The sequence below is a fragment of the Pipra filicauda genome, unplaced genomic scaffold, assembly GCF_003945595.2.
Source record: "Pipra filicauda isolate LSUMZ 115617 unplaced genomic scaffold, ASM394559v2 scaffold112_size3218982_pilon, whole genome shotgun sequence".
Lineage (NCBI taxonomy): Eukaryota > Metazoa > Chordata > Aves > Passeriformes > Pipridae > Pipra > Pipra filicauda.
In genome coordinates, this window is record NW_024103574.1 from 72,439 (window position 1) to 93,985 (window position 21,547).

Sequence of the window (21,547 nt, forward strand, 5' to 3'; positions counted from 1 at the left end):
ATCTGTTTCATGTTCAATAATTGGCACCTTTCTCCCATTTACAGTTTTCATATTATACAAACATATTATATACTGTGAGTCAATGAGGTATAGAAAGATAAGCTTCAAATACATTATGGACAATCAGCATAAACTAGAGCTCAGGGTCCCTGGGCTTCCCTAAGCCTTTGGAAACAATCAACGTTTATGGTGTTCAGCCTTTGCCTCAAGGGAAATACACACAGTTTCAGTGAGATAATGCACTCAAAGTGTCATGAGTTTTTGAAGCAAAAGTATAACCTGCAAAAGCCTGCCCTTCATAAACCAGCTTTCAATAATATGATTATTAAATCCAAATTATACAACTTGCAGAGCCCAAGGGTGCCCACATTGCAGACCTTGAAATAGAAAACCTGATTCTTACACAGAAGTTCAACCTGTTCAATCAAGTTTAAATGAGGTTTAACAAAATACTAAAAATAAAGGTCCAACTACTAAAGGCAGAATACTATTTCTTTAAAATTCTGAACCTCTGCAAGACAGAGAAGGTTCACCAAAACAAAGACAACTTTAGCTGGTCTCAAACACAGTCTGAAGTAGTAAGTAGTATAACTACAGAGAGAGAGAGAGAGAGAGAGAGAGAGAGAGAGTGTACCAGACTCTTCTGAGAGGTGCACAGGTGACAGGATGGGAGATTATGGACACCAAGTTGCAACAAGGAATATTGCAATTAAATATTGTTAAAAGTAAAAAAAATCATTAGGACAATAAAATACGAACATGTATGGCAGAGAGACTGTGCAATCTCTGCCACTGGAGATTTTCAGAACTTGACAGAAGTAGCCCTGAGGAACCTGATCCAAGCTGGCCTTGCTTTGAGCTGAGAGCTGGTACTCAAGAAAGTGCCTCACTGCTTGCTGACTCGCTTGAGGGCTTATAGCCTTCACCTGACTCCAAGCTGGAGCAGAGCAGGCCACTTCTTGTGGACAGAGAAACTGAAATCACCTCTCCCATGAAGCAAGTGCAAATTTTAACCTGGAAGAACCTTGATTTTTAATTTTATGTATTGGAATTAATGGTGGCTCAAAATATGCTAATCAGTAATCCAATAACTGATAAGTTTTCTGCAAAGAAAGCCTACACTTCTAGCAGGCAAATAGCCCCATCAACCTGAGCAAGACTGTGAAACAAGCACGTCACATGCTATTTCATAGATGTGTTAAATTACTTACTGTAGTGACTTCCTTAAAATCCTGTAAAAAGTGAGATATGGTACAGAATAGAGACAAATACCCTGCGGGGTTTATTTGGTTTCCAAACAATACCCCACAGAGTGGAAGAACGAGAGAGGCAGTTTAAGTTCATAGTAAGTGTGGCTCCACTGCAGCAATGCTGGAAACATCACATCATCTCAAATTCATTAAATCAATTGTCAGTTCCTGAATATTCACGACAGATTACTGTACAGGTGGCTTAGATTACCCATTTTTTGTAAGGAAGGGAAAGATTAGCTAATATTTCCCCAGAAAATCTGGGGGCAGCCTTTGTGAAACACCTTGGGTTACTCCAGAAGGAAATGAATACAGCTTTTGAAGAATAACACTGAGGCACACACTGTTCACAGAAAGTGACTTGCCTGAGGTCTTGAAGGCTGAAATAAAAGCCAGTTCATACTTCAACTCCTAAATCAAAGGACTAGGTCCCAATAGTAGAAATCCAGTCAACATAGTAACTCTGAAGAGAACATATTATCTTATACAGGTTTTGTATTTACTTCTACAGGCAGCTCCAGAGAGAGACTGCTAAACACAGAAATCAAGCTAAAACGATCAAGCTTAATAGCAGACTGAAATTCATAACAAAGTTTTGAATAAAAGATTACACTGAATAAAACACTAGAGTGGGTTTTGGGAGAGATAACATAGGAATGAAATGAAACCACCAAAGGTTTATGAAGCATCTCTGTTTCTCATTGTTCACGTCTTCTGTTACCTGACCTTCATGTTGCAGAGTTTCACAAACCAGCATTTCACACTATCCATATTTAAAACTAACCCATACAGAGTACTCTCAATTTAAATAAGGGTTTGTGTTCTCTTGGTTTGTTTGGTTTTTTTTTTCAGTTGTGCCTTCTGTGATGTGCCCACCAACGATGAACCACGCCAGCCAGTCTTGGTTTTCAATACCTCTCCCTCTTTCATCTCCATTGAGTCTTATATAAATGCTCCTGGCTGAAACTGTAGGTAGTCTACATCTCGGGATACATTTTTCCCTTACATCTTAGAACCCTATAATTTATAACATGAAATTTAAACCAAGCTAAATTAGTAATTCAATCCCCATATTCCAATTTAATGAACTAGAGGTTTCATTGCTTTATTGTTTTGTGCCAGTGGACCAATTGCTTGGTTTACAGATGGAATGTAGTTCTTTCTTAATAAATAAATGCATAAAAAAATAAAGGTATCCTCAATGCAATTATGCTGATGTCCCTCAGGAACCAGAATGCAATTATTTAAAATATTATTTTCTTAGATTACTCTCAAGAAAATAAGGAAAGAAATATGAAATTTGTGTCCTTTTAACTTAAACTCATTTTAAGAGCAGCAACAGTGATGCAGATAGTCCCCAGTGGCAACTGAGAAGCACTTAGCCAGAAAATTGTTATTGGATTACAGTTCTGGCTTCATAAAACGTGGCTAAAGATCATTTTAGACATCTATGGAATGACCCATTGTCATAACTGGTATGACAAACAAGTGACAAAGTTATTCTATTCAGCCATTTTGAGGATTTTTCAGATCACAACAGTAACTTGGGGCTGTATCAGCCTACACAGTTTTGATTCAATTATAAAAATAACTCACAATAAGAATAATTCTAGCATAAATAATTGAATCTCTCCAGAGGAAAAGAAAAATCCTCACAAACATGTGCATTCACTTTCAAGTGTTCCTGATGTATAAGGAATTGTGAAGTGATAGAGTGATCAGAAGTCAATTCCGATAGAGAACTACCTTTCAGACTAACTGGTCTTCTTTATTAAAATAAACAAGATGGAAAGGGCACCAAAGGACACTGCATGATTTTTAACAATGTGCAAACTGAAACCACTTAGATACCACCAAGGTTCATACGATCCTTTTCATTTCACTTTACAGTCTTTTTCAAACAAATGATTTCCTGCATGAGAATCCTGCCTCCCATATTTTACTCTGCTGATAAAAAAACCAACTAATGTGTATACATATCAGATGTACATGTGCATACTTAAATAAATGCAAACAAGAAATAAAACTCTTCACCCTTACATTTGAGGTCACCAGTGACCACTGGCAACACTGTAAAAATCAGAACCCTAATAAAAAATGTAACATGGGATTTAATTTCTTCATGTGAAGTCTGTCATTTTTCTTCTCTGCCCATTACACGGTATGTCTTTGCTCGTATAATTACATAATTAACATCCTCGGCACCTATTTCATCCCTTGTTAATTTTGCTAAATATAAATAGAGATACGCTCAAGGAAACAAACTTGGCAAGTGAAGAAGCATAACCAATTTAAAGGGAAAAAAAATCTATTCAAATCCTGATAATCAGTAGTATCACTGAGCATTACTAGATGCTTGTAAGCCACATGATGGCCCTCTGAATAGAAGTGTCAATGCTGGTTCAGCTTTCACTGGGATGACAGAGATCGGCCTAAAATGTTGGTACAAGGAGGTCTTGGTTTTGTTTGACTGTAAGCAGTCTTGCAGCACCAAAGAGCAGTGGTGGCAGCCGGTAAACCACGCTGGTCTCACAACATTGTTAGTTGCCAAATCTTTTTTCTGAAAATCAAAAGGATTTGGGATGGGGTAGGGAGGCTGATAAATTTCCCAAAGTTTTAATCGATCCACCCTTGGCAAGGAAATTGGCAGTTTTATTTCTTCCTCCACAGTGTCCAAAAGGTAATTCTGATCATCCTTGTGAAAAAGGTAAATTTCAGAGGGGTTCCATTTGGTGGGGTCACAGAGACCAGACCTGTATTCTGCCTAAAATGTGGATCCTCACATTTAGGATCAGATTTTAAAACTCTTAGTCACACCAAAATTTACTTAGTTCTTTGAATGATACTAGGACATGGAGGATGGTGTTATTAAATGAACAGAAGTTTGCATCAGAAACATACTTTTAAACTTACTGCTTCCATATTGTCTCTCTATGAAGATGGATAATGTCATTTGATACAGTGGCTTGCAATCAGAATTCAAAAATCCTTCTCATTAAGAGTTAGTATCCAACTTGTTTCATTGCAGTCACTAGCCAGTACAATCTGAAATTATACCAAGGTCTGTCCCCCAGTATACTGTGCTGACCTGTTCATCTCTAGAATTCTGTTTAATTATCCAGAAGTGCACAAGAAAATGGAGAGTCCAGTTTGAATACCCCGATGCTGTCTCAGCAATTTCTCCTCCCAGCACATACTGTTTCAACAGCCAGTGATCACTGGAGCTAAAGTGCACACAAGCAGCTGAATAGGATGCAATTCTTATTCTTATGATGAATATCAGGGTCAGAGGTGAGTGCCAGATAACACATAGCAGATGTGGAGGGAGTAGAAGGAATTCTGTTTACTTTGGGTGACCACCTACATTTCAAGGGGGGTGGGGGAAGGCTAAAACTGCAAGATAAAGACTGTTTAAAGGAGTGTATTGTACAATATTTTGCAGGACAAAGCTACATTCTTGTATATTAGCAAGAACTATTGTTGAAACATAAGGCACAGTGTGGCCCAAATTAACCACTTAAGGAATGTGACTCTTCATGAAACAAATGAGAGAAATCTTTTAAAAACATAGCCCATAACCTGTGATCACTTCAGCTGATATTGAAAAGTTCTATTTCTTTTTCTGTTGCCTGTATTTCTTTCCATTTCAGAATTTTCTTCGGGTATTAAGAAGCAACACAGCCTTGCAAAGTGGAAATGGAGAAATTCCGATCTGAACCTGAGGGAAGTTCTAGATAGTCACTGAGCAGACTCTGCAATATGCAGATGACAGCACATTTGCAATCTCTCATTATGGAAAGAGAAAGTACTGCAAGTTATTGCTAGATGCTTGGGCTTAGATCATCAGTCCAAGCTGTGCAGAAGGGACATGAAACCGCTCCAAACAGAGAGCAGATGATTCTTCCAAAGATGATGCACAGAGCTGGAGATACACAGGAACTCTGCAAGTTGGTAAAACTATCAGCAGCCATTGACCTGCTCAGATTTTCACAGCCCATGGCGAGGGATGAAGAACCTTTCTCCTCAGCCCAGTCAGCTGTTTGCTCCCAAGCCACAAGGAGGCTGCTACCGTGGGAGACAGGTGAGAAGACTGATCACTTCAGTTATACCAATGAGCTTATTGTACGATGAATGAACTTTGTTTCCCCTGCTCCCTCTTCCCCTCCCAAAGAAATCATGAAAGTCATTAAGCATCTTGATGTTTTCCATATGGATGTTTCTACAAGTTATAAGGTCAAAGTGGACCAGTTAGGAGAACTTAAGATCATCAGAAAAGACTGAAAAGGAGCAAGGGGGCAGGGAAACCAGCTCACTTTTAAAAGAAAGAAAACAAAACCAAAACCCTACTCTCAAACCAAACTATCCAGGGATAAGTTGCATTTTCCAGCATGCTACAGACACCCATTTCCTACACTACTGACAGCCTCTGTGAAGGTTGTCTCAATAAAGACTCAGCAAACAAATAGATAGGTTTTGTTGAAAATATTCTCCCTAAACATTATATTATATATAAAATATATTGTATTTTATATATATATAGTATATATATAATATATATGTTATATATACATATTTTAAAACAGGCCTAGTAGTTACATCCACATAATATCATCCAGCCAGTGCTCAAGATGGAATTAATGGGACTATCATTATAATTTTTAACTAGTACTTACAGAAAAATCTAATAGAGACTAGTAATCCGTGGAAGAAGAGATTTTAGAAACAAGTTCAATCTAAGCAGGAAAAAACAAAACAAAACAAAACAAATCCCACCACTGATGACCACCAGTTAGCCTGCTAACTTTCTAAATTAGTTATTAAATTTTTTCCCTTAGAAGCTTTTTTTAGGGGTGAAGTACACAGCAAGGAAGTACATTTGGCAAATGATCTCTAAACTACTGTGGACTCTTTGAAGATACAGTAGAACAACATTTTTAAAGATATACACTGCCTCATTTAGATGATGGATTGAAGTGGAGGATGGAGGGCAATTTAAGTAGAAAATCCAACAGTTTTCAGTTCTAAGTCTTCTATGTACATCCCTTCTCAGGTAACATTAAAGATAAGTAAAAAAGATCTTAAAAGCTGAAATGTATTTGCAGCATAAAGTATTCATTCTTTTTCAAAATCAAAACAATCTGCAGAAACAATTCTGATATTGCTAAAGTTTGGCTGAAACAAATGAGCAAAATTATAATTATTTTCCAGAAAGTGGAAGGGAATGGATTCCCACCCTTCCACAGGGTGCTGCCACACTTCCACTTTGGCAACCAAAGGAATGCTGTGGGCACCGTATAAAGGCACGTGTGGCAGCCTGAGGGTTAAAGCAGATATTCCTTATCTTTGACAGATGGTTAATTCATAGTCATCATTACTAAATTCAATTGCTCAATAATTTAGATATGACAAACATGTGTGTAGGAATATATGCCAGGGCACCCTTCTAGGAATCCCAAAATGCAATATTCTCTCCATGCTTTCACCATACATCCTCGTGCTGAGTGTGACAGATTGAAACAAATGTAGGCTTTCTGAGCATTTCAACTCCCTCCTGCCACTCTTGTTACATTACAGAGCAGTTCTAGAGAGTTACTGTGTCCAGACCCAGGATGGATGAATGGGCTTGGCTGAAACAACTATTTTGTCAGTAAGTGTAATGCAAGACCAATTTCTTTTTTTTTTTTTTGGCCTAACTTTTCCAGTTCTATGCTGCAAGTATCACCACTTAAGCAATCACAGGGAACTAACTTGCAGACAAGGTCACAGTTTGAATGGCACTGAGTGCTAGTAGGTCTACTTAAAGGTTGTCTGAAATGGCTTTAAAGCAGACCATATCTGACGTAACCTTTATATAAATGATGAGTTGCATGCCCACTTCTACCACACAAATAAAGATTCACAAAGTGAGGCCACTCAACAAACTGCCCTTCTCTCTTCATTACATCCCCTATCCCAAACCCAGTCCATTTTCTTATGTGGTGACAGGCATAAAGATATTTTGGCAAATACTTCTTAAAAATAATAACAATCAAAAAAAATTCCCTTTACCTTCTTTGAGTTGATATAGTGGTATAGGAAACCGAACTTCTCCCCTTCTCTGTTCTCACTGATATTTCCAAATTGGCTGGCACAAGAAAGCACCTCAAAACACCTCTGCAGCTCACTCACTGAAGTTCAAAGTCTTCCACTGACTTCAAAGGCGTTTGGATCAGGCCCAAAGTCAGCATCCTAACATGTGAGCACAGACTACCAAGCCACAACACTGGCTGGAATCCATGTCATTTACATGCTATTGCTGAAGCAGTGCAGGAGGCTTACAGAATTTCAGGTCTCAAAAGCATGTGCTTTTCTTTCCTTGTTAGTTTACAGAACATTTTGTGAAGTTTCACCAATTTCTGTGCTGATATAGATGTCTTTGACATCTTGTGTGCATAAGTTTTCTGTTCCCTCCCTGTCCAGATATTTTATTGCCTTCATGCCTGCCTACAGAGCCCCAAGATGTCACATTTTTTGTTAGAATATGAACCTTCTAGAGGAGAGACCTCACCATTACTTGTTAGTAACTCACCTGGTACACTATTGGCACTATATAATATGAAAGAATAAATCACAACACTAGTAAATGGGAAAAGCCTCTGTGCTGTTTTTGCATCACAGCCATTAATCCTACTCAGAGTGCTTGCAAAACAAAAAACTCCAGGCAAACATGTGAAACCTAAACCTTACCTGTAAGTGTGCAAAGTATCTCAAGCCACAGAGGCAAATGAATCTGACCTTCTGTACACTCAAAGCAAGCGAATCCATTGAGCCAGTTCAGGTAAAATATTCACAGTATCTGTTTCAAAGACCCACATTAGCACCTGAATCGACATCATCCCGTTTGTGTTTCACACCATCCTACACTACAACTGCTTCAAACCACAGCCACAGTGGACCCAAGACATGCTAAGCTGTCTTAGCTCCTAAAGCTAAGGAGAGTTAAAGAATAAGACACCTCACTCTCAACATCTCATACAATCTATCCTTTGGCAAGCAACTGCTCATATAGTGGTGTTAAACTGCCTCTCATTTTCTTGTCCTCTAATTGAGCTTGTAAACTCTCCTTATAAGCAGCTTGTAGAACTGAAGTGAAACTAATATGAGAGTACCATAATCTCAACAGTATGGTGCCATATGGGACACCACACAGAGCTGAGGGTAAGCAAAGCTGGAAGAGAAAATGTGCAAGCTCCTCTCACCTTTTGTACCCAGGTAAACACACACCTCTGGGGAGCAATCAAATTTTTTTAAGTCATAAAAGTGCAGCAGATCATCACAACTCATCTCTTCTCTGTCTCAACAGATAAAGCATTCTTTTGCCTCTAATTAAAAAGATTAATAAAGTCAGAGAACACATCAGGTTTGCATCAATCATTGCCCATGTGGTTCTTATTACTGTAATTAAAAGTTATCTCTTCAAAATTGTTGGATGAAAGTCCCATGATCTGCAATTGAAAACACATTGAAGGGAGTTATCCAACTTATTTGACTGTTTTAAGACAGTCAAATTTAAGAACACTGTGGAGGTAATATATTCAAAAGAGTCCTTAAAGGTAATTTGTCAGTAAAAGTGTCTTCTGAACCCTCTGTTAAAGAATGTGAGTAATACTAAGACTTTCCTTAAAAAAAAAAATAAAAATATATTAATTGAAAGAATTGAGGGGGTTTTTTAAAGATGTTATTTCAAACCCAGACACTGAAAATTCAAGGTTTTATCTTCAGAGATCTTTAGGTCCTGTATATATTTGGAATGTCCATTTCCCCTAGGATTAAATCTTTTAATGTATTTAGATTTTCACACAGAATGGGCCAAATTTCAAATAATCTTGAACAAACCTGGTTCTTTGCTGATACATCACCCTATATTTCACAGAAAGTAATGCTCAATTTTGACATCCAAGCTTGCACAATATATGGGATTTGGAAAATGGGTGATTTAAACCCAGATTTTTTGCATATGCAGGACTGTAGACTTACAAATCTGTGAAATAGAAAGGCACTGCAAATAGAATGTATAATTTAATTATAGCACCTTTCATTCAGACATTAGTGTGCAATAGTTTTAACAGCAAGCTAATTACATCAAAGCTAATAGCATGCCTAAAAATAATGCTTTTAAAAGCTTTCTTTGTGTAATGTAAGTTAAAAGTTTTTTTTTTCATTCTCTTCCTCTTCTTTATCTTCGCTGAATGCAAGTTTTACATTTTGGCATAGCATACAGTGACTTCATGGAGCTCTGTTCAAAACTGTTCAGGGTGTAAAACCACTCACTAGCTTTCAAGAAAGGTTTACTGGATGCTATTGAAAAGGTTATTTAATGGGCAGAAAGGTATCTCTCGTAACATAAAGAAGCCTTTTATTTAACAGGAAAACACCAAAGGGTGTTAAAGAAGGACTGGTTTGGATTTTATTGTGAAAGAGAAAAGAACATTTTCCTGCCACTTTTATTTACATTTGAACTCTGCTAACAGTTTCCCTCTGCAGCTTCTGAAATCCAGTGGTCTCTTGCATCTTCTTTCCAGTTACCAACAGACAATGATCATGGGTATTGGGTTTATATGACAGGGTATTTACATGACAGAAGAAGAACAGTCAGACTCCAAAGGCTATTTAGGAAACTAAAAGAGACTGTGTAATTTGTCCAACAATTCTCAGCTATAAAAATCAACTTTAATTTAAATTTTTGCTCAAATGGAATTATCCAACTCTCGGGGAAAAAAAAATCACAAGGAATATGAAATGAGAGAAGTGCAGAATTCTTAAACAAGACTATGGGAGGGAAGTGGCATCACATATTCACTGTGTCCCTTTAAAATTTCCTATAGAAAAATTACCGTGTATCAAAGAAAGTGTGGAGAAAAGAGAAACAGTGATGCTGAATATGACAAAAAGCTTGTTTATGTTTAATACATAGGAGAAATTGTTCAAGGACAGTTAAATGTGACCCACTTAATACACCAAGGTCTCATATACCTATGGTACTCTGCTGAGTAAGTGCTGATCATGCAAATTAAGGCTGCCTGGGGATACATGGTGCTTTTCAGTTGCAGTTTGAATTTTACAAGTTCTCAAAAACTTTTAGAGATGTGGAGACATGTTACTGGGTCACTAGGCTAGTTCTATTTCTTCAGCTGTTGGCTTATTTTGAAAATTCATTTGTCTGATATTCCTGAGTCTTCTGACACAGATCTGTATTCAGGAATGTAAAAATCTAATTATTGCTGCTAGCTGAGTAATTTAAACTACAGATAGGCAAGTCAATAAGAAAAGGTGTCACAAGACAAATATTTGAGCTTCAACAGGAAAGAGGAATAAAAATCTAGTGGTCATTGCAACTCTAGTTAACCCAAAAGTTCATCAGAGTCTAGGAGTCATCAAAGTTAAAGCAGAGTATGCTCTCAGTATACACTGCATTCAAGGCGTGATACCTTGTGGATCGCCTTACGCTTATTGACTTAGATTCCTTCCCAGCTTGCAATACGCTTACAAATCCCACTAGCCATAATTTGGGTTCATTATATCTGAGCAAATGCAAGGAAATCCAAACTACACATCACCTCTGAAACTGGCATCAAACAATCAAAATTTTACAAGCTAGCTGAACATTAGCTTATGAAATAAAAGGGCTAAGAAAAATATACAAGAAGTTAGAAACAGCAATGCCTACTTAATAAGGGTACAATGCTCCCACGGTCTGAATACAAAACAAAAAGGCAGACAATCCTTTTTTATAATTTTATTATAATTATATAGATTCTAACCTTTAGGGAAATAATGCTCTAAAACAAGTTGCCCTAACCCCCATTCCCCAAACATTTCTCTAAAAGATTAACTCGTGCCTTTTCCTATGGCTATTTTTAGTAATGGCATCAGTAATTAAACATTCCATGGTCTGGGGCCCCAAAGAAAACATCACTCTGGGTTCTGGATGTGTTCCATGATATCTTGAAACAATCTTAAAAAATGTATGCAGCCAGTGTTGTGATCCCCACTGGATCTGCAGGGACCCATTAGGATCATCAAGGGAAGCATGTGGTTGTGACAATGCAAGCAATTTAGCATTACTCACTGGAGCTGAAGCATGACACAGTGTGAAGCCGCTATTGTTCTCCTTGGGTTTTCTGAAGACACTCAAGTTCAAACCTACTCACAGCCTAATTCGTAGCTGAAATCGGAGCCAGAGCCGGCAGCCTCTCAAGGGAAAAAGATTAACAGGGGAATGAAGCTGGGGGGTTTTCCCCCCGAAAGATGACCGCAAAATATTAAAGATTGCTAGAAGCCATTTCATCACAAATCTCTTCAGTTCATCTCTTTTGAACTGTTTGTGTAACTGAAAAAATGGATTCTCTTACATTATCTTTGTGTTTACAAAAATACAAGCTGCCATATACTAATGGAAAAGCACATGGATGCCTGCTTCCATAGCTCACTTAGTATGATTTCTTTCCCTATGCAAAAACAAATCTACTTATAAGGTAATTGTTGCAAAACACTTTCCTGTCTGTCGGGAAAACAACCTCAGCTCTTAATGCCAAAGCACTGGCACAGTCAATGAATGCAATGGAGTTCAGATTACACACTGCAACAGCTAACACGATGAGACATAACGCTTTCTTGCAAAAATGTCATTTCATTAGTTACCAAGTGAAAAAGAAATGTGGGTGCTTGAGGACACTTACTGTAGACTAATTGTGTGTGCATGTGTATACGTATCTGGCACTTTTGTGCAAGTAAACTCGTGCATTTTCAGAGAAAGATACTCTACTACACAGGGCACTGAGATAGTCACTGCTAGTGACATTCTCTTTATGTTTGTATACTTACAAAAATGGTCCAAGATACAAATAGTTCAGAATGACAAACTAAAAATAAAGATCAAACACGCTAAGAGACAGTACACTTAAACCCCCACTTATTAGTATTAACAGTTATGGTGTGAGAATGACAGAAAGTTGACCTTGGTTAGTTAGTGTTTTTAAGCCACAAAGTGCGTTTCTGATAGACACTATAAAAAACTGCGCTGCAGAAGCATTTATGGGGTACAACTTTCAAAGTGCACAGTGAGGTTTTATAGCTATCTCAGACCTAGTGGGCTAAATCCTGAGCTACTGAAATCAGCACAGTTACACTTACTCTAGTAGCACTACACCAATTTACATCATCCAAGGATCTTGCCCAAAAAATGTAATGGGACTCCTGTGGCCTCAGCTTTCACAGAACAAGCTGATACTATATAACATAATCTGACAAACCCGAGAAATCTGAAATTAAGACTTTTGCTCTCTCCATATTTCACCCAGTTGTGTTTAAGTGCATTGCTGCAGAGGCCTTGATATTACACAGTCAGTGCACCAAAACAGAGCCACGAGAATTTTCTCCTCACTCAGAAAAAGATCCAATTGACTTCAATGCAACTCATATGAATTTCAGTGAGCTCTTATTTAAGCAAAAAGTGGGTCTGGGTTAGGCTGAGTGACCACTGTGATATTAAAATGTAAAACACTTTTCACAGTGTGGTTTCAGATGATACCTTCCTCTGTGCTGTGGCCCTGTAGTAGGTGACAAGCCTTGCTTAGCTGGGGTTTCAAATGTAAGCATTTAGATCTGGATACCAACTTTCTCTTACACTGTAAAAGATGTCCCCAAAATTCAGAACTGGAGTATTATTCTTGGCTGACCAAAATAAAATAGAAGGACACTCTACAAGTAGTAGTAATTTTGAAACAATCTAAATGTTTGAGCAGATTTTCTCAGCTGGCACAAAACCAGCATTGCTGCATTTACTTCAGTGAGTCTAAAAAACTCACTCCAGTTGAAGGACTGACCCTTACATGTCTACAATCTCTGTTAAATTACTTGGTATCAGTGACATGAAGTACTAGGCTCTGGCTGAAATTTCATGAAAGACGGATTAAAGGCCATCACTGGACAGAGACCATAGGGCAAAAACATATTTCAGAAAAGAAAATTTCATGTTTCGAGTTAGAGTTCTCTTCACAATGAAAGGTGACCTTTGATATCATTCTTGCCTTGCTCTTTGTATAAACTCTTTCTGCTTTCAGCACAACTCAAACACAGATGAGCACTATCTCCATTCTTTCCTTAGCATTCCCATTTCAATATTCCAGACTCAACCATCATTTACCCCAACAGGCCCCTACTGTGCATCTGTCCCTCAAATCTTAAATACCTGTCCTCCCAATCTGTTCTGAGGCCAAGTCCAAATGAGTTTTGTGCATGTAAATTCTATTATCTACAGGCATAAATGACAGAATCTACTGCCTATGCATGCAAATGTTAGCTATCTAGACCAACCAATGTGCCATTGTGTATTAAGGGGCAAAGGTTTTTCGTACAGAGAGAGAAGCCTATTAAGTGTACCTCTGAAACCATGGCCCTAACATTACGTGCAAGAAAAAGAAGGAGTAGGTATTTCCAACAAGCATAATTTTCATGTAGCTTAAATCTCTGGATAACCTTCAGAGGTTGAGTTACCCTTGCTTACAACTCTTCAGGATTCACCTGGCCTTTGGTAATACTAGAGCATATGTGCAATCTGTCCAGTTAAAGTGTTCAGAGAAAGAAACATCATCCCACTAATATAGATTATCTGCAGCACCTGAAAGATTCTAGGTCATAAAGACATACAAGGAAGTTTAACAATTTATTCACCAGAAAGACACCGTGAGAGGCAAGAGATAACTCAAAAAGCCAGATGACACTCCTATTTTGGGGCTGTTTTTATTTTTAACTAAGGCATATTTTCTTTTAAATACTGCAAAAGTCAACACTTCCATGCCTATTCACCCCCAAACAGGCAAAATCAGATGATAGACCCTCTTTTTTATTTCTTTTTTAAAGCCAGGAACAATAATTCCAGGACTGAGAACTTCTAACACACTCAGTTTTGCCTAAGGCCAACTTACCTACTATCACAATCCCCTCCTGAAGAGGTCTGAAAATGGAATAACTTATTTACCCTTCATTAAGGAAGCACATGGTTCATCCTCTACATTTTCTGTATCTATACAAAGTCAGGGTTTGGGCTCTATCAACTCAGTTCTGTTGCCAAGCTGCAATGAAGAACTGAATTCAGTTCAGCATACATGTATGTTATTCACACATTTATATACACCATTATATAGTTACCACTCAGTGTATGAATCAATCCCTTAGCAGTTTATGATTTATGCAGCTTGCTAGAAGAGAAGTAGGCCATGCCAGCCTTGAAAGCACTTTGGCTTAGTTGTTTTTGCTCATGAAGGACATGTTGTCCTGTAATTACTCTGTCATTTCTTAAAAGGTGAAATCCTTAACAGGTTCATGCTTTCTGTGCTGTTATGTGTATGTGTAAGTTTATGTCTGAGCACGTCTCACCAAGTAGGAATCATCAGTCCAAATTACTTTACAAGGAGCTACATAGAACTGGACAGCTTAAAGTGTGGTAAATATCCTCAGAGTTTACATGGATGGCTTCAGGGGGAGCAGGGGCGGAGCAGGCTAAGGGGGGAGCCAAGGAAATCGTTAATATGTTCCAATTACTGCCCTGATTCACAAAATACACAACTGCATAAAAGTGTCACTTTCTGTTTTGATCCTGTCGGTGATGTAATGTAATGTTGTGTTTTCTTCTATCATTTAATAGGGGCACTATCAGCAAAATGTGCAACTTTAAACAATTATGCAAATTTTAAAGTAATGTGTTCAGAGAAAAACTGAAAGGAGATTCTGACATTAATCAAAGACTTCAGGCTAGCTTGCAAAAGTTCTGTAAAATATGGGCTAACCTTAGTGTTAGTGGCTGAAAGGCAAAGGTTTTTTGCTGCCTCAAATTAACTGTATTTTTAGCTTATTTGAAAAAAAAACAAACCAACCAACCAAGAATACTAAATTCCCCTTTCTACACAGAAATCTGCCATTCAGCTTCAAAGAATAGCTCTAAGAAATATAACACCACCCTTCCACAGATATGTCAGAATATTTGGAAAATGCTAATAAACTTCTAGACTGATGTATGAATTACATGAATCATGGGAGCTCTACAATAGATTCTCCCTAAGAAGCCCTGCTGCGCCTAACTAATGTTTATCTGATATACTGACAATATGAAACTAATGAAGTGCGTAAACACAGCATACTGGTTTCACACTGAACTGGTTTCAATGAAAAAAAAGGTCAGATTGGACCCCAAATGAAAACAGGAGAGAATCTGGGTTTTTCTGATACTTCTACTTCTGGCTAGTTGGGGTTTCTTTCAAGCAGAGATTGGAGAGAAAGCAAGCCTGGGATCAGGATCCTCCAGGCTTCAGATTCAAATTTTACATCTCTATTTGTTGTAAACTACTTGTGTGCTACTCAGCCCTTCCTGTTAACCAGGGAACGAAGCATAAACTGGCCAGAGAAAAGCTACGTTCAGTATCAGCATGAAAGGAAATGCCGTATCTCTCATGAGAAAGCACGATCTTGAAAGACATCTATCCTGCTCTCGCAACTGCTGGGGCACAGGCAATATCCAAACTCTTAAGATTATTATCTGAGCTGCTCTCTGAACCTCTGCTTCCCCACTGTCAGCTGTAATACACGAGGGCAGTTTACAAGAGAGTGTTAGTTACTCACTTCGAATTTCCCAGCTTTAGTTGGTTTAAGTAAGACCCTTAATGTCACTTAAACATAATGTTTTTGTGTTATATTTTAATTTTGAAAGGATTATCAAGAAAATCTACCCTTTCCGTTAACTTTCTTTGAAAAATGATTAGGAGTTTTAGGAAGGATCTCCATATATCCTCACGTTGCCTAATAAGTTATCCATAGTGAAACATGTAATACAGATGAAAATTTAAGAAAATGCAGAGGCAAAATATAAAGTTCTCAGTCTGAAACTACAAATACCAGTGTGTTACTTGGGAATGAAATATGACTAAACATTTTAAATTACAGTGAAATTTTCTTTGCATTGGTATTTGGCTCTGTATAGCTTTATTGATAAAAATAGCAATTTATTTTTCTTTTTATGGGGCTAACAATTACATACCACTGAAAAGAATTTGATTGCTATTAGCTGACTGCAGCACTTGCAAGAAAAAAATCCCATTGTCTTACACAAATGTTACCAGTAAGTAATATTCCATCTAAGAAAGGCTTTGGAGAACTGTTAATAAAATTAGTCTTCTTTAGCTACTCCTTCCTGTAATACCACAATAGTAATCTTGAGCTGCAACTAATTTTCGTGATATTACATGTGGAAGTCACTGTGAAAAGTAGACAGAGATAGGATGTAACAAATGCCTCACTTGTAAATATGGCTCCTCAAACATAAAAATCTGGCAAAGCTCAAAGAGCAGAGCAGGAGGTAAGACAGCTTTCATATGCTGCTGTCTTTAGTGCTTTTAATGTACATTAGATAATTATGCACCTCATTTCTTCAAACTGAGTAAGATATTTTGGTTTAAATCTATTAGTAGAGTATGCAGCTACGTGTCTCTCTTAATTTAGTACAGTATTCTCTGGTCTAAAGCAAGCAGTTCCAAATTAAATAAACTACCATACCTATTGCACAAAGCAACTGATTGCATTCCAGTGAAGCCCCTTTGAAAGCTATGTCAAACCTCTGCTGACTCAGGGAGGAAAGTACCTCATTCCCTTTGCATTAGTCACCCTACTAGAGATTAATCCTAATGAGTTTTCTTCTACAGGCTTGGCTGGCACACCCAGGATTTGCATAGCATACCTGTGATTTCTCAATATTTAGGCCAAAATGTGTTCCTTCAAATGCAGATAGGTATCAACTTTTCCAAAAACCATTAACTACAGCATTACTGCAATAGCTTATCGAGCCTAGAGCGAGGCCAGCCACAGGGTGCTTCCGCAGCTTTGGTAAGCAGCCATCACACAACTAAGTACTGTAAAATCAGCATGGGCCAACACTCACACAAACACCCGTGTAAATGACATCTCAAAAAAGGTCACTGCATTAAAGAACAACAGTGCTCTCTTTTTCTTTATTTCATTACCCTCATTATCTCCCTCATTATCTCCCTGTTTCACTGATTTTTGGCAAACAGTGGGCATCTATTTGATGTGACTAGATTGTTTGCAGACCCTGCTAGGGAGTTTCAAGCTTCCTCCCAGCTGTATCCTGCCCTCATTAGGCAAACAACCATCCCTTGGCCTTTTCCACCCACCAGCATGAGAAAAGACTAACAAAATTTCAGTTCACAGAGAAACCAGGAGTTGCACACCTTTGATCACTCTTGAGTTACCTTACTCTATAAATACCATGCTCAAGCAGTTTTTATTGAGGGAACAATACTAAACTTGTAATTAATATCTACTATACCATCAAACCATCAGAAAGTACATCTGTCAAGCAAAAAAAAAATGCTTGCATGCAACTTGGCTCAGTTCTTTAGAAAATAAAATAGCTACTATTAGATGCATGGGCTAAATCAAGAAGCCTGGCCTATTCTGGAACAAAGAACTGGAAAACAATTTTCAGATCTGAAGAATTTTAAAAGAGGACAGTAACAAGCTCTTTCCCAGTTAAACGAGGGTACTGCTAGCTTGGTTACTGCAGCCAATCTTAATCACTGTGGCACCCCACGTAGTGAAGATGTGTCTTTAAGGTAGCCAAGGACCAAACTCTTTACAGTTTCAGAGTTAAAAACACCAGTCAAGCTTTCCTCAGAATCAAAAAAAGAGGTCAGCACAGCTCACAGTCTAATATACTCCACAAAGGACACTGTGAAACCAGACAGCTTTACTGAGCACTAGTTCATAGTCCCAGGCACTCTCCAGCTATAGTCTGGCAATGGCAGCGTAAGAACACAATATACAGCTCAGTCTCTATTAACAATAAATAAAGTAGTACAGCTGTGTTTCATCATGACAGACCACAGTCACAATGATCATCCACTGCCACTCCCTAAAGCACTGGACAAGCAGCCTATATTCAGATTTCTACCACCCTTAAGGGTTCCTAATGTACATACCATCCTAGCAGCTAAGGGCTAGGTAGATGAAGTCCTACGAGTTGCGCACTGGTACACCGAACTTTTGGGCATCCAGCCACTGAAGTGGTGCACAACAAAACCAGTGTTATGCCAAAGTTTCCTAATCAAAGAATGAGAACTTTAGGAAATGCTGGCAGTAACAGCTTGGCTCAGTGCTCTTCAGAAGAGCCACCAGAACTAGTCAGCAAGATGCACTAACACAGGTTGGATCTAAATCTCTACCTCCCTGAATGAGAGATGCTCAGGCATCTGAATAGACCAAGAAAAAGGTGTCTCTAGCTATCTTGCAGTTACACCACAGAATTGTCTGCACCATGGTATTTCAACAAAAACAGCAGGCTTACTCTTTTATTTTAAATGGAGTTTTATAGCAGTGCCCTTTCTTTTTAGATCTGACAAGACTGGGTTTGAAATGTTCCTGCAAATGCCCAAACTAATATCTTCTGTGCATGTTTCTTAACCACCAGGCCACCAGGCAGCCATGATGAGGGGCACTCACCACCTCTCCTGACAGTCCAACCTGGTCAGCAGCTCTGTGAGATTCATGAACATTGTGAGTAGTGCCCAGGGCAGAGGTCTGTGGAAAAAGGAAGCCTACAATCCTCAGACTTTTCCAGTACCTGGACACCTAAAACACTATCTGGAAACTGAAACGTTATGTTCTGTTGCTGCATGCCTATGATGATCTTTTCATGGAGGAGATGATCCTGCCAGCCCCACGAAGCAGGAATTCCCTCTCTCCTGTGTCCCGCAGGCAGGCTCTGACAGAGACATTGCCAGCTGCCTCTGTTCACGCAGGCCTCACTGCGAAAAAGCCAAACAACAATACGACTTTCATGCTGCACCGTTTAACTTTGGCTGAAAGTGTAATCATGTGTCTGTGGTTTTCCTGTTTGGGTGCCTAATTTAATTGGCTGAGTCCACTCCTTCAAGTGTGGAATGGACTCCGAGGGTATAAGGAATTAGCATGTTTCTGCCAGAGACATTCCACCCAGATCCCATGTTTGTTTAATATGTACAAACAGCTAAAATAAAATACTTGTTGGCCTCAGTAATAAACAGAATATAAAATAGTGTGAAATTAAGCGAGACCAGCTGGGCTCCAGGAGAAATGAAAGGAACAGTTAACTTACACTACACAACGATCTGGAATGCAGACACACTAAGATCGACTGCTATTGATGTGTGTTTTTGATGCACTTTATATACAAAGTGCTGATTAGATCTAGCTACCAAAATTATGCCCTTTCATATCCATATGCCAGCAATAAACAAAATTTAAAGGAACAAATCAACTGCTCTGCAAGCCAAGTTTACAGTGTTGCATCATATGCTGTAAAAGTACGAAGTTATCATTGCAGTGATAACTGGTATTCTTCCAGAGGAAACAAAAAAGGGAAAAACCCCACCAAATCCTAAACAAACAAACAAAAACACAAACAAACAAACAAACAACAACCAAAAAAAGAACTTTAAGAATTCTTCTGCTCTATGGCAGGTTTTGTCCAGGCCTCAGAGACCCATGAGAATTTCAGGATATGCATCTGTATAGATTCTGTGTAAGAGCATTTGGGCCTCCATATATATACTGAAACCATAAACCAAGCAACTGCTTAAGCAGAGTTTTTTGGGAACTTGAAAAAGTTGTTCCCTATAACACGGGACAGGATAGAGGTTCTCCCTCTGACAGGATTTTTCCTCCTTAATAGGGAAGCAGATGATACAGAGGACACAATTCTGTTTGATAGCATTATGCAATTTTGAACACCAAATATGAACAGAAACGTGACTTAAGTTGCAATTCCTGTGAAGGATGCTCTGCTACGCTGCCCAGACCACCCTTGTGTCTTCCTCTGGCAAGTCACTATGCTCCAAACCTTTCCCACTTACCTCCCCCCAGAATTATACGTGTGGCACTGTGGCTAACTACCCTTTCAGCAAACTTCTCCTGGCAGCTGGACATTTGGATCTTTCCCAGTTTGCTACAAATAATGTTTCAGATGCATTTATGCTTCCAGTATCTCTTTTAAGAAAAAGAGGCTGACTGAGGAAATAAAGTCTAGCCCTTGGAAAAGCTGCACGGGAAATAAAAGTTTGTCAGGGCTAAATCAATGACAAAATAAAATGTTTGGAAGAATGGATTTAGAAGTCTGTCAGACAAATTACTACTTTCATCTCATTTCATTGGCAGATGGGCTGTTTTGATCTTTCACTTTCTATTAAAAAGAATAAACTGGGAATAGTAAACACTTAGGATCTGTTTTGTCCTCCCCAGTGTGAACTCACTGTTGAATTGCCAAACCAACAGAAAGGATTTTCTCTCAGTCACAATGTAGGCACATACTTCTTGCCTCCTAAGGGCAAGATTCCTCAAATCTTCCATACTGAAGCCTTAGCCCTAAGACACAGCTTCCTGTGGAAGATCCTGTCTGTATAGTCCAATGTCACAATGCCTCTGAAGGCACTGGAACATCTTGTAGATCACAGAGAATAGCAGCTTTAATTTTAGTCTGGTGATCATTTAAAACCACCACTTCCATCCATTGCTTATCGTCCTACAGTTCTTCTGTCATAAAACAAAAGATAAAAATGGCTCATTTGCCAGGTAAGTCGACATGAGAAGGAAAACAACTGACTCAGGATCAAAAGGAAAAGAGTAAAGAATTTCATAGCAGCACCTATATTAATGGCAGAAGAACACACTACAGCATCACAAGTCTGAATATCTGAACCATTAGTTAAAATCTGAATGTGAAATGACTGTCACTTCAATGTCTCTTCCCACTCTTTACCATTTTTCTTTATCTATGAACAGTTAGAGGAAAAAAGACCAAAATGCTTTTGGTCTCATAAAATTTACTAATGTTCACTCTCATCCCAGGGAAACAATTTTGGCACTGTATGGCCACACTGAAACCTCATTCTTGTGGGGATGCAGGCCCAGACTGCTATTTCCAGACTTGTGTTTGATGAACACATGAAGGCATGCTCTAGTGGCCAATAACACACATCTGATCTGGTCTAACTGCCTAAAGAGCAGGTAGTGTTCTGGACTACAAAGCTGCATATATTACCATTGTAAAGGTCTGAATAAGATCTAGTAACGGAGATTGGTCACATAATAATGGTAGAGTGGATAAATCATTACAAAAATCATTCATTTATATAACAAAACTGTTACGGTAATAATACTGGATATATGGAGAGGGGTCCAACTGGGGAAAAATATTGTTCAGCACCTTGCACAGT

The 21,547-nt window shown here is 38.4% G+C and overlaps 1 long non-coding RNA gene across 3 annotated transcripts in view; it reads right to left on the bottom strand.

The window, feature by feature from the left end:
• Positions 1–21,547, bottom strand: part of LOC113983756 — a 120,673-nt gene that overhangs the window by 26,225 nt on the left and 72,901 nt on the right. The window lies entirely within an intron of this gene.